The sequence below is a fragment of the Mesoplodon densirostris genome, chromosome 16, assembly GCF_025265405.1.
Source record: "Mesoplodon densirostris isolate mMesDen1 chromosome 16, mMesDen1 primary haplotype, whole genome shotgun sequence".
Classification (NCBI taxonomy): domain Eukaryota; kingdom Metazoa; phylum Chordata; class Mammalia; order Artiodactyla; family Ziphiidae; genus Mesoplodon; species Mesoplodon densirostris.
The window spans coordinates 45,845,250-45,860,024 of NC_082676.1; the positions used below are offsets into that span (position 1 = coordinate 45,845,250).

The 14,775-nt window shown below is 46.2% G+C and overlaps 1 protein-coding gene and 1 pseudogene across 2 annotated transcripts in view; one reads left to right on the forward strand and one right to left on the reverse strand.

Annotated features, from left to right (window-relative positions):
- Positions 1-14,775, forward strand: part of GSG1L (GSG1 like) — a 225,504-nt gene that overhangs the window by 84,838 nt on the left and 125,891 nt on the right. The gene's annotated exons all lie outside the window — the stretch shown is intronic.
- LOC132476859 (cytochrome c oxidase subunit 8A, mitochondrial-like) lies at positions 7,571-7,806 on the reverse strand (annotated as a pseudogene).

Here is a 14,775-nt window from a genome sequence, read left to right on the forward strand (position 1 = left end):
AGACGTGTTCTCTCCCAAAGAACACTCTTCTCCCAGATTCTGGCTGCACCCACTCCCGCTGTGACTTACTTCCTGCTCTGCAAAATCCGATCATAATAATTAGTGTTAGGTGACACTAACACAAACTGGCTTTCATGCGGTGCTTACCACGTGCCAGGTGCTGTTCTGAGAACTTTATACCTGGTGGCTCACTTAATCCCCATTTTACAGATGAGGAGACTGAGGCCTAGAGAGTTAATTGACTTGCCCAAAGTCACACAATTAGGATGCTGGGATTTAAAACTGAGCTGTCTGGCTCTTAAATGCCTGGTTCTTCTGCTGAAAAGCTAGGCCTTCCAAGCCTCTGTGTGTGTGTGTGTGTGTGTGCGTGTGTGTGTGTGCATGTGTGTGTGTGAGAGTAATTGAGGCCCTTCTGAAATGGGCCCCGTCTTTGCCATTTTCTCCAATACCCTCTGTCCTTTCCTCCCTACCCTCTCCCCTGGCAAAATATGTGTCTGTCATCAGTGTTTTTACCATGGCATATTTTTGTTAGTTCTCCTGATCATTCTAGCTTTGTGCTTCACGTGGGAAATATCTTTTCATTTTAAACTAGCCTAAGCCACAACCATTTTTCATCTGGATTCCTGCCACAGTCTCTTAACTGGTTATGTCCTTCCATTTTTGACCCCTGCTTCACTGGTAGCCAGAATGATCCTGTTAAAGCATAAATCATCTCATGTGGCTCCCTGTTTAAAACCCTCCCTTGGCTCCCATCTCGTTCAGAGTAAAAGTCAGTGTTCTCATCTTGGCCTGGGGGAGAGGCCTGGGGTCTGGGGGATCTGGCCCTGTACATCCGGGATCTCATCTCCTGTAATCTCCCCTCCCTCACCATACTTCAGGTCTCCAAAATCTTTACTGTTCCTTGAGTCAGCCAAGCTAGTGTGTGCCTTGGCACTTGCTGTTTCCTGCTCCTGGAACACTGTTCTCTCAGCTCTCTGCACAGCTGGTCCCTTCTCATCACTCAAACGTCACATCTTCAGGGCAGCCTTCCTTGAACATCCTTAGAGCAGCCCTTCCTCCTGCCAAGTCCTTCTCTACTCTCTTCAATGTTTAGTTGTCTTTACATCACATATGAAATGTACTCGGTGCTTCTTTGATTAACAGTGGTCTCCCCTAAAAGAATGTCAGCTCCATGAGGGCAGGGATTTTTGTCTTATTTGTGACTTACTGTATCCCCAGGGCCCAAAGCAATGCCTGGCACTGTTGAATTAATGAAAAATGAACATTGATTCTTAACTGTATACACTCTTGTTATAAAAATTATAACAATGTTTAAATGTGTAAATGAGAAATGAAAGTCTCTTATAAGCCCGCCCTTAGATATTCACTGGTAATGGTTTGGTTTATTAGTCCCTGAAGAAAGTTAGAAGGATGAAAGATAGATAGATAGGTAGATAGATAAATACACACCCATACGTATATACACATATATACTTATACACCTGTATAAAATCATAGATTGCTTTTTATATCAATACATAGAACTCACTCATCTTTTGGAACAACTGTATAATAGCCCATCACATAGAGACAATTTATTTAAACAAGCCCTATCACTGGACATTCGGATTATGTCCCCAGTACACTTTGAGAGTCTTGTATCACAGCTGAGTAATAGTAACCTGTACACATACATATCTTTCTCCCTCACAAGAATGGGGCCCTCCGAGCAGTGGTTTCTTATTTACCTCTGTGCCTCCAGGGCCCAGCCTAGCACTGGAGCCCTACTGGCAGAGCAGAGTAATAAGTTCTCTGACAAAGATCTGCCCAGCAGCCCATGAGAGGCAGAGGAGGAGGAATGAATTAAGGACACTTGAGCAGTTTGTGAAGATGAAATGTGCAAATGCAGATAAACAGCAACGTCTGTGTATTGTGAACTTGTTACTGAAAATGCAGAGGAAAAGCTTCATATGCTTCCTAATCTTCCTCTTCAAGGTTTCCCTTGTCTCTCCAAATCTCAACTTCTTATCCCCTGGGGCCAGATTCTCCTACCAAATAATTGTGACCAACTGGATACTTTTCAAACCTAGTGTGTTGGTCAGCAATAGTCACTATAATGCTGTGTAACAAGCCATCCCCAAACTCAGTGGCACTCAGCATGTATTTTTTTGCTTGCATGTCTGTGGGTTGACTTAGGTTTAGCTGATGTAGGCTGTCTTGGTTCCAGGCTGCAGACTGGGCTCAAGTCCACTCCATGTATATTCTTTTTGGGGGCCAAATAGAGGGGACAGAAATGCAAGGTGGCTAACTGCACAAGTACATTAGAAAAAAAAAATTATTCTTTTTTTTTTTTTTTTGGCTGCACTGTGCAGCATGCAGGATCTTAGTACCCTGACCAGGGATTGCACCCATGCCCCCTGCCATGGAAGCGTGGAGTCTTAACCTCTGGACCGCCGGGGGAGTCCCATGCACAAGCACATTTAAAACCTTTGCTTACATCCTATCTGCTAACATCCTGTTGGCTAAAGCAAGTCATGGGGTTGCATCCAACATCAATGGGGCGAGAAATACACGACCCACGTGGAGGGTGGAGTGGGAATGGATATTTGCTGAGTGATATTTAAAATTTAAAATCGGTCTAATCTGCCACACCTGGGCCTGACCACAGGCCTTAAGGATGATTGACAGCTGGCTGTGCTGGAACTGGCCCAGCTGGATTTCTGGGTGTATGTGCTTAATTTGCTTATCAAGGTCTCCTCTGGTCATTGTCATCCCAAAGTGACTTATTTATTTTTCCAAAAGTAACCAAAATATTTGAGAGAGGTAATTTATTCCTTCCCCAAACAATCCACTGAGCAGCCTCTGCATGCCAGCCATCTGCACACATGCTTTCCAATTCAACACACATTTCCTGAGCACCTACTTTGATCCAAGTTCTGGGCTAGGTATGGGGGGCAATGCAAGGACGAATGAGGTGAAGGGCCCTGCCCTACAGGAGTGGGAGAGAGCTACGGAGATGGTTATCCGGCATCGTGGGAGGGCTCCAGCCGAGGAACAAGGAGGCCACCCTCCAGTGCAAAAGGCTGGGGACATGATGGCTGCCACCTCCGATCCTGCCGTGGGGCGGGGGTGGGGGGGTCCATGAGGATTTTGGGGTTTTCTGCCCTTTGTTATGTTAACCGGACCCCCCAGTAAAGATCTGTCCCAAGTCATTTGTCAAGGTGCGGTATGGGGAAAATTCTCAGTTCCTAAATCCCAGGTTGGAGCTTCCCCTCACCGGTGGATGGGTTCTCACTGTGAATGAATGAATGAAGAATGAATGAAGGAAGGAAGGAGGGAAGGAATTGAGCTCGTCCTGATTCATGTTTGCCATCAAGGCTGTACTGGTAAATCACTGTGATTCCTCAATGCCCATCAACACACACCGTGGAGTACTGTGCAGTCTCCAACTTTTCTCAGCGGTATGGCTGTTGGGCAAATGGAGCTGGATTCAAAAGAACACACAGTATGTGATTCCATTTGTATAAAACTGGAAATCAGGCAACACGGATCTGTGCCCTCAGAAGTCAGGACAGGGGTTACCCTTGAAGAGCGAGTGTGACTGAAAGGGAGCCAGTGGAGGGCTCTGGCAGCTGGCGATGTTATGCTTCTTAAGCCAGGTGTTAGTTACACGATGCGTTCAGTTTATGAAAGTTCATCAAGCTGTACGTTTGTGATCAATGCCCTTTTCTGTATATGTGATACTTCCATAAAAAGTAAAACAAAAATTTCCCACACTGAATTCTAAATTATCTTCCTAAACTGGAAATCCGGCTCCATCAGCCTCCTGCTTAAAGGCCTCTCCTGGCTCCTAAACATACACCATGTAACACGGTACTCGTGGCCCTTCGTGATCTACTGTGTGTCTGCCTTTTCCACTCCACCTCCTGTAATCCCTCATGTGGACCTTGTGCTCCAGCCCCGCCTCCTTACTTGCATACATTTCCCTCCAAACTCTCCATCATATCTCATGCCTCTGTGCCTTTGCATATGCTCTTCCCTCTGCCTGACCTACTTTTACCACCTCTTGTTTGCCATGAAAACTTCTATTTATCCTTCAAAACCCAGTTAAGACATGAACTCTTCTGAAAAGGCACCTCAGACCCCAGAAGTACTCATGGTGACTGGTCCTATTAGCACCCATCACACTGCCTTGAGATGATCTTCTCCACCAGACTGGACACTCCCTGAGGACAGGCTCTGGATCTTGTCTTTCCAGTGGCTCCCGTGCCCCAGATGGGGTTGGCACACAACAAGAATTTAATAAAGTTTTGTTGAATGAAGGAAAGAAGGAAAGAAGGAACAGGGGCCATGTTATAGATACTGGGTGTCCCATTTGGGTTTGGAAATCTGGATCCTGACTCTGGAAGCCGTGGTCTCCTCTGTCCCGCCTGGGCTGAGCTGTGTTTTAAGCCATCCCGGCTCCCTGTCCCTCTTTCCCAGGGAGCTGGGATTTTTGGCAGCTACCAGCTGGCAATTTTTGTGAAACAATCTCCTAAGCTTGTAGGTTTCATTTGTTTAATATTTCAGGGATATGCAACAGTGTGGTGGCTCCGTGGCCACAATCCCTAGTCTTGCGTGAATCATTTCTCAACTGAATTCCTATAATAGTCTCTTGTTGGTTCCCTCAACCTCTCTGTTCTCCGTCTGAAATCGATTTACAATTCTGCTGCTCACTTAATTTATTTAGTGCATTTTATTGATTTATGTCATAGAACTGAAAGGTGTATAGATCAGAACATGCCAGACAGGAAAGGGAGAGGGGAACCAGCTTCCACAGTTGCCCAGACTCTAACATCGAACTGCAAGCAGGTCAGCCTGCTGGCTGCAGCCTGAACACACCGAGTCACTGGTGCATCCTTGTGCCTGTGCATTAATCCTGGGCGATCTTTTCTCCCTGGCTGCTTGGGGGACTCACTGTCACCTTCACCTGCCAACCCAAAGGCCCTGCCTCTGTGAAGTCCTCTCTGGCCCCCAGGCTGAGTTAGTTATGTCCGCCCTGGGCTCCCAAGTCACCGAGTACATGCCTGTGGTCCAGGGCCTGACAAAAAGGGAACTCTGATTCTTTCATCCCAACAAGACAGACAATTCAGGACACAAAGAGGCACGGGACTGGCCCGAGTGGTCCACACGTCCATTTTTCCCTCTCACCTGCCATTCCCAGACAACATTGAGCTGGTTTTTGCAGCCCTCTGACCGTGGGTGGGAACCATCATTTGTCTGAATGGCTCTGGTCCTTCTGTGGAGACAGCAGAGCTCTGGAATCCTCCTACAGAAGGAGATCATTTCCTGGCCATTCTCAATAAACTCACAACACAGGCCACCTCACCTGGAGCCATTTCATTCTTGGAAGCAGGGCAGGCTGCAGCCCTTGTTTTCGGGGAAGGGCTGCAGGGACCTTTGTCCACCTTCCCTCCACCTTCCCAGGGCAGGCTCGTGGGCAGCATCCCTCGGTGCCAGGCTGTGTGCCAGGAGCTGGGTCAGTGAGGAGAACGCCTCACAGCTTCCGATCTTGAGGAGCCTTCTAGTGGGGGAGACACACAAGGAGGTGGAGAGTCACATCTGTGAATCAGGGACCCATGGGGGTGCCCAGAGGCCTGTGAAAGAAAGATGGCAGTATTAGAAGGCTGTGTGGAGGGTTCCATATGGGGAGGATCCTGAAGGATGAGTGGCATTCCTTCTACTGCATAAGGGGCACGGCGGTGCGGGGGGTGGGGTGTCATTCCTGGTAGAATGAATGACATGTGCAAAGACGTGAGACCCAGTATCCTTGTGCCAGGCACGTGACAGATGTGCAACAGACACTTGCTGAATGACTGAAGAGTGGAAGGAAGGTGTAGCCCCGGGAGGTTAAGTGCCTTGCTCAAAGTCACACAGCAAATTTAGGTTAGAGTCAGCCTCACCTGCCAGGATCCTGAGGGCTTTTAATCAGCATCCCGCCCACCCTGCCAACACCACCCATCCTTTCTCATCTCACCCTTCCTTCCCACCCATTCCTCCAGCCTCATTTTCTCTAGCATCACACATGGTCCTCCCACCTCCCTCATTCTGAAGTGCTGGTTCTGCCACTTTAGTTCTGAAATTCTGGATTCCTCTAATTACGTGCTCTTATTAAAAGTGATTAAACCCCCGTGCCGGTGGAGGACAGCTCCCGGAGATCACAACATCCAATAATTGCTTTAGTTGCTCTAATTCCAATTATTCAAGATTATCTTTCCAGGTAATTAGGTGTCTGGATAGTCTCGCCTGTTCGCTCTCTCAGAGAGTGTCATATTAACCCCAAACGGTGACCAGCTTTCATGTTTCATAATTGGAAACAGTTTCTCCATGGTGAGAAGACTCTGTTAAGTGTAAACAGTGGTAATTAACATTTCGAAATGACTCTTCGGTCTTTTCATACTTTGGTGTGAGAAATTACCTCGGATGCTTAAATCCAGCTGTTTGCCCCTCTGAGCAGAGGTTTCAGCAGCATTGGGGAAATAGGGCTTGCTGAACTGCACGGGGGTGGAGGAATTTGAAGGATGCCTCCTTTGCACATTCTAGGAAAGTCTTTGCATGGGCTGGTTTCCTTCTGGATCTCTGCCTGGATGGGAGGCCTTGGGATGGAACTTGCCATAAGACCCTTCCATTGGGCCCAGGCTTTGCATTCACACCGGGCCTTCACTTTAGACAAACGATGAGTCCTTCAAATGAAGTTTACAATCAAGGCCACCAGGTACAGTTGTGTAGGTTACCCACTGTGCAACTCTGGGGGTCATGATTCATCTACGTGAGTGGCATTGGGTTGGGCAGTGCACATCCTGTACGACTGTAGGCAGGGCCTGGGGATACACAGACTGGGTTAAAAGAAGACAACATTCCACATACAGGTCTATACCTGCACCTCATTGCTGAACCACACGGCCTGTGATGAGCAGGGAATTTATAACCCTATTTTGTCATGTTTCTTTTTTAATTGATATAATTTCATTTATATAATATACAAAGAGTGAACGGCACAGAGTTTACATGTACAGTTCAGTGAGTTTCAAGAAATGCATACATCCACGTAGCCCACATCCTTGCCAAGATGTAGAACCAGGGCCAGCTTCGTGGGCACGTGACCTTATAGTTGCATAGGGTTCCGTGCATGGAAGGACCCTCCATTTGGTTTAATGCTATCCTGTAACTGTCTTGAAATTCTTTTTTTTTGAGTTTCTGAAGCAGGGTTTATTTATTTATTTATTTTTTGGCCAGGCCACACATCTTGCAGGATCTTAGTTCCCTGACCAGGGATCAAACCCACACCCTCAGCAGTGAGAGAGCGGAGTCCTAACCACTGGACCACCAGGGAATTCCCCCTGAAGCAGGGTTTAAATAGACTTTATTGTTACAAGGGAAGCCCTACCGAGCAGCGCCTTCTAAATGGATACATGTGGTCCCAGGATGTCAACCTGGAGCAATGAAGAGGTCATGATCACAGAAGAGGTCACTGTAACTGAAGGACATGATCCCGGGGAGGCCGGCCAGGAATGCAGCAGACATGATCAGGACAGGCCGGGGTGGCCAGGTCACAGGGTGAGGGAGAGGACAGCTACTGTCTCTCCCGCTTCTTGTAGTTCTCCGGGTGTGACAGGACCCAGCCCGACGGCAGGAGGAAACACAGGAAGCAGGAGGTGAGCCCAATGGCGATATCCATAGTTCCGAGCTGCTCCCGCGGCGGCTTCAATGGATCTGGGCCCGCGGCACGGGGAGCCGCTGGGCCAGGCCTGTCAGGCCCCTCAGCAGCAGTGGAGTCAGCACAGACATGACCGCACAGAGTAGACTGCAGGTAGCAGGCAGCCGGAACCCAAGGTCGCGAAGTCAAAATCTGTCTTGAAATTCTTAATAATTTTTTCAACAAGAGGCCCTGAATTTTCTTTTTTTTAAAAATTTAATTAATTAATTAATTAATTAATTTGGCTGTGTTGGGTCTTCATTGCAGTGCGCGGGCTTTCTTTAGTTGCGGCGAGCAGGGGCTACTCTTAGTTGTGGTGTGCGGGCTTCTCATTGCAGTGGCTTCTCTTGTTGCAGAGCACGGGCTCTAGGCGCGTGGGCTTCATCTGTTGTGGCTCGGGGGCTCTAGAGCGCAGGCTCAGTAGTTGTGGTGCATGGGCTTAGTTGCTCCGTGGCATGGGGGATTTTACCGGACCAGGGCTCGAACCCGTGTCCCCTGCATGGGCGGGCGGATTCTTAACCACTGTGCCACCAGGCAAGTCCCCCGAATTTTCATTTTGCACTGCCTTCCCGATTTGGACTGTATACTGCACCCCCATATTATTATTCACTTACTATTTCTCTTTACGTTGATTCACTTACAAAGTCGAATTATTTTCTCCCCATCCTGAGCAATGAGATCTGTCAATGCACGGTTTTAACGTGCCATGTTATTTTTTTCCAAGGTGCTTTAAAATAAATAATAATAATACCAAAAACTTATTTCTGTTTTGCCAATGTGTCAGACCCAGCTGATTCCCCCAACAACTCAGTGAGTTTGTGCTGTCGTTAAACTATGTGATGGGTGGGGAAACTGAGGCCCAGAGAGGTTAAGTTAACTTGCCCAAGACCATATGGGTTGCGATGGTGGAGCTGGGTTGGAACCTGGGCAGGTGGGCTGCAGAGTCCTTGTGCTTTACCATTCCACTTGTTGCCTTGATGCGAGCTATTAAAATAGAAAAAGAATCCCCGCGACTAGGGAAGGACTAAAATCTAATGAAAGGAAGGGATGAGGTAAGTGTTGTCTGGGTGCGGCTGGGAGGGAGAAAGGGCCGTCATACCACATGGGATGACACTTGTCATCCTCCAAAGCCCTTATGACTCATGCATCTAATGCTGCTTCCTTCTTGTTATGATTCTAGTTCCAAGACAGGAGTCTAACCATCACACATGGGCTGTCAGGTGGGCAAGCCTCAGAGAGCTGGTCTCACCTGCTCCATTTTGCAGATAAGAAAACTGAGGCCCTGAGATAAAACTCTTCATGGCTGCCATGGCCTGAATACAGGTAGACCTCAGAGATATTGCGGGTTCAGTTCCAGGCCACCACAAGGAAGCAAATATCGCAATAAAGCAAGTCACACCAATTGTTTGGTTTCCCAGTGCATAGAAAAGTTATGTTTACACAATACTGTAGTCTATTAAGTGTGCAACAGCATTATGTCTAAAATACAATGTGCATACCTTAATTTAAAATACTTTATTGCTAAAAAATGCTAACCATCGTCTGACAATGCAAGATTGCCACAAATCTTCAATTTGTAAAAAAAGCAGTATCTTCAAAATGCAATAACAAGGTGTGCCTGTATAATGAGTGTACAAATGGCATACCAATCCCTAAGAAGTGGAGTCCCCACTCTGGGGCGGCCTCCCCCGGCCCTGCCCTGGCAATTCTTGGAACACTTATTGAGCACCTGCTACATACCAGTCCCTTTCAGGCATATTATCCCATTTAATCTTCTCAACAGCCCACAAAGTGGGTTTACTGTTATCCCCCTTTTCAGATCAGGAAGCTGAGGCTCAGGCTAAGACACTTGCTCCCGGTCCAGGGAGGGGCAGAGCCTGGATTTAATCACAGAGCTGAGTGCGGTGTTAATGCAGAGCGTGGGCTCTGGATTCAAATTGTGACTCTACCTCATTAGCTGTGGGACCTCAGGCATGCTTCTCACCCTCTTTATGGCTCACTTTCTTCATCTGAAAAATGGGGATAAATAGCATCCACTTTGTGGAATTCTTCCGAGAGTCAAATGGAATAATCCACGCGAGGGGTTAGCACAGGGTCTGTCTCAATCAACACTAGCTTGAATGAATATTCCAGCTATTTCTGCCATCTCCTCAGTTCGGCCCAACCAGCTGGAAAGCTAACTTGGAAAGAACTCAAATTTGTGTTTACTTCTACTCAACTAACCTTCATTGAATCATGCACAGAATTCCATTCCCTGCTAAATACTTTCACATCTCTTGGTTCATTTAATTCTGTTGACAGCTCTTTGAGGAGGTGCTATTATCTCTGGTTTACACCCAAGGAAACAGGCTCAGAGAAGTTGAGCTACCTGCCTGAGGTCACACAGCAAAGCCATGTATCCCATCAGTCATGTGCTATTTCTGCCACACCTCACAGGTCTTTCCACCCTGCCTGGGGCCTCCTGGCCCCTCTTCCACTCCTTGGGCCCAGGAAGTTCTTTGGTTGGCTTTGCTGTGTGTTCTGACCCAGCCAGGTGGCCCCATTGGCTCACAGCTGTCAGGGTCTGCGTGGAGCAGAGGGAGGTGGCAGCTAAGGGGACCCATGGCTGCTGCTGCTCCTGGCACCCTCTGCTCCTCACGCACCACATCTGCTGGCTCCCGCAGACTCGTCATTTGCAATCATCTGCCGGGCTCCCTGGAGGCGCTAAGTCTGTGATGTGACACAGAATCTCCCCAATCCCCTGCCTTTAGCCTGTGTGAGGAGCAGAGGGGTTTAAGCCCCTGAGACCTTATCTATATCTTGGACTTAAGTTAGAGGCCCTTTCAGGCCCTGGAGGGCTGGAGCCCCTGCCCTGGTTTGCTACCCAGGAATTGGCTCCTGCAGACCTGGTGCCGGTTCTGGAGCCAGCCTGACTCCCACGGGCTCTGCTTCGCTTAGGCTTTCCCCTGAAATTTCATTTTGAGTTAAAAAAGTCCTGTGTCTCTTGGCAGGGATGCCCTGGTCCCCTGCTTGTCCACAGAATCTCTGGCCTCGTGGGCTTCTAGTATTCAGCACGTGTTTTGCCAAAGGCAGAGAAAGGCCCTGTGTGTGTGTGTGTGTGTGTGTGTGTGCGCGCGCGCGTGCACTTGTTCCGGAGACATGAGGAAGGAAAGTGGTTTCTCCGAAGCTGGTGTCTGTCTGTTGGTCTCATCACACACTCCCCTTCCCTGGCCCGTCTCTGGTGGTGAGGGCAGAGGCTGTTGGTTTTATTCATTAGTTTAAAAATTTTTTGATTGGGGGGTAACAGCTTCTTTGAGATATAATTCACTTACCATTTGTTTGTCCCCTTAAAGTTCAGTGGTTTTTAGTGTATTCACAGAGTTGTGCTATCATCACCACTATGAATTATAGAATATTTTCATCACCCTGGAAAGAAACACTGTTTCCTTTAGCTGTCATCCCTCAATCCACCAGACCCCACAGACTCACACAACCAATGATCTCCTTTCTGTCATTGTAGATTTGTCAATTCTGGACATATTTGAACAGAATCATATAATATGAGGATTTTTGTGCCTAACGTCTTTTACTTAGCACAATGTTTTAAAGGTTCATTCATATTGTAACATGTGTCAGTACTTCATTTCTTTTTATTGCCAAATAATATTTCATTGTGTAGATATTTATTTATCAACACTTTTTAAAATTGGGAAATACAGCACGATTCCAAAAAGTACATAAAATATATAGCTTAACAAATAGTTGAAAGCAAAAACTTTATTACCACTGAGGTCAAAGAAGAAGATCATTGCCAGCATGCCATGTGCCCCTTCCTGAGCACTACCAACTCCTGTCCCCAGAAGAGAGTAGTCACTGCCTTGCTTAGCTGTACATCAGGGGCTGGCAAAGCATGGCCCACTGCTTGTTTTTGTAAATAAAGTTTTACTGGAACACAGCTACACTCATTCCCTTATGTATATCCCTGGCTGCTTCCATGTTATAATGGCAGAGTTGAGCCGTTGTGGCAGAGATGGTATGGCCTGAAAAACATAAGATATTTCCTCCCTGGCTCTTTACAGAAAAGGTTAGCTGACCCTGCTTCATAATTTACCATCAAGTATGCAAACTTAAACACAATAGATTTGCTTGTTTCTGAACTTTCTACATAAATGTGATCAAATGATGAACCTTTTTTGTGTCTGGCTTCCTTTGCTTAACATTATGATGATCATTACTGTAGTCCATTCGGGCTGCTAAAAACAACAGAAATTTATTTATCACCATTTCGGAGGCTGGAAGTCCAAGACCAAGGCATCGCCAGATTCAGTGTCTGGTGGGAACCTGTTCCTTGATTCACAGATGCCTGTCTTTTTTTTTTTTTTTTTAACTTCTTTATTGGAGTATAATTGCTTTACAATGATGTGTTAGTTTCTGCTTTATAACAAAGTGAATCAGTTATACATATACATATGTTCCCATATGTCTTCCCTCTTGCGTCTCCCTCCCTCCCACCCTCCCTATCCCACCCCTCCACAGATGCCTGTCTTCTTGCTATGTTCTCACAGGGCAGAAGGGGTGAGGGAGCTCTTTGGAGTTTCTTTTATAAGTTATTAATCCCTTTCATGAGGGGTCCACCTTCATAATCTAATCACCCCCAAATGCCCCACCTCCAAGTACTATCACATTGGGAGTTAGAATTTCAACATAGGAATCTGTGTGTGTGTAGGGGACACAAACATTCAGTCTACAGCAATCACGTAGCTGTAGTTTGTTCATTTTTATGGCTGTGTAATATTCCATTGTGTGACTCTATGACCTTCTGTTTGTTCGTTTTACTCTCAGTGGATATTTGGGACATTTTCAGTTTTTATTATGAATAACGCTGTTAGTTAAGTGTGGTCCCCAGACCAGCAGCATCCGCATCACCTGGGAGCCTATTAGAACTGTAAATTCTCAAGCCCTACCCCAGACCTCCTGAACAAGAAACTCTGGGTTGGGGCTGGCAATCTGTGTTTAACAAGCCCTTAGGGTGATTCTGATGCATCCTCCAGCTTGAGAATCGCTGCTGTTGTGTTTACCTAGACATAGAATTACTGGGTCAACTCTGTATATCTTTAATTTTATTAGTCGTCTTGTTTTCCAAAGCGGGCATACCAATTTATACTCCCACACACATGGTATGAGAATTCCCATTGTTCTATTCTCGACAATGATTAGCTTTATCAGATTTTTAAAATTTGCCAAATGTGTGGATGAGAAATGGTATCATACTGTGGTTTTCAATGTGCATTTCCTTGGTTATTAAAGGAGTTCAGCATCTCCTCATGTTTATGGTTATTTGGGTTTTCTCTTGCATGAAGTGCCTGTTCACATCTTTTGCCTATTAGATTGTTTGTCTTTTAGTTATTGCTTTTTAAGGGTTTTTTTTTTTTTACATATTATAACCCTTTGTTGCTTATAGGTATTACACACTCCTTTTGTCACTCTGTGGGCTTGCCTTTTCACAGATGTCTTTTGATGAATATAAATTCTTAATCTTGAAAATTGTGGTAAAACATACATAACATAAAATTTACCATTTTAACTGTACAGTTCAGTGGCATCAAGTACATTCACGTTGTTATGCAACCATCACCACCATCCATCTCCATACCGTTTTTATCCTCCCAAACTGAAACTCAGTATCCATTAAACACTAATTCCCATTCCCCCCTCCCAATCATCATTCTTCTTCTTGTCTCTATGAATAAGACTGCTCAAGGTACCTCATATAAGTGGGATATGCAATATTTGTCCTTCTGTGCCTGTCTTATTTCACTTAGTGTAATGTCTTTGAGGTTCATCTATGTACCTCACTGTGGATGTGTCAGAAACAAAATGTTTTGGTGTGGTCTGGTATATATACTATATATATATTTTTTTTTTTTTTTTTTTTTGCGGTACGTGGGCCTCTCACTGTTTTGGCCTCTCCCATTGCAGAGCACAGGCTCCGGACGCACAGGCTCAGCGGCCATGGCTTACGGGCCCAGCCGCTCTGTGGCATGTGGGATCTTCCCGGACCAGGGCACGAACCCGTGTCCCCTGCATCGGCAGGCGGACTCTCAACCACTGCGCCACCAGGGAAGCCTATATACTATATTTTGTTTATCCATCGGTTGACGGACGTTTGGATTGTTTGTACCTTTTGGCTATTGTGAATAATAGTGCTGTGAACATTGGTATACTAACATCCATTCAGATCCCTGCTTTCACTTCTTCCACCCAGAAATGGAATTACTGGATCATATGGTAATTCTATGTTTAATTTTTTGAGGAACCACCATACTGTTTTCCATAACAGCTGCACCATTTTACATTCACAATGCACAAGGGTTCCAATTTCTCTACGTCCTCACCAATGCTTGTTATTTTCTGTTTTGATAATAGCCATCCTAATGAATGTGAGGTGGTATCTCACTGTGGTTTTTTGTTTTGTTTTGTTTTGTTCTGCGGTGCGCGGGCCTCTCACTGTTGTGGCCTCTCCCATTGCGGAGCACAGGCTCCAGACGCGCAGGCTCAGCGGCCATGGCTCATGGGCCCAGCTGCTCCATGGCATGTGGGATCTTCCCGGACCGGGGCACGATCCCGTGTCCCCTGCATCGGCAGGCGGACTCTCAACCACTGTGCCACCAGGGAAACCCCTCACTGTGGTTTTGATTTGACTGGTGATGTTGAGCATCTTCTTGTGCTTTTTGGCCATTTGTGTATCTCCTTTGGAGAATGTCTATTCAGGTCCTTTGCCCATTTATGAATTGGGTTGTTTGGTTTTTGTTGTTGAGTTGTAGGAGTTCTGCATATATTCTGAATATCATTCTTTATCAGATAAATGCTATGCAAGTATTTTCTCCCATTTTGTGGGTTGCCTTTTCATTCTGTTGATAGTGTCCTCTGATGCACAAAAGCTTTCAAGTTTGATGAAGTCCAGTTTATTTGCTTTTTCTTTTGTTGTCTGTGTTTTTGTTGTTGTAACCAAGAGATTATTGCCAAATGCAATGTCATGAAGTTTCCCCGTTTCCTTCTAAGAGCATGAACACACACCCAAA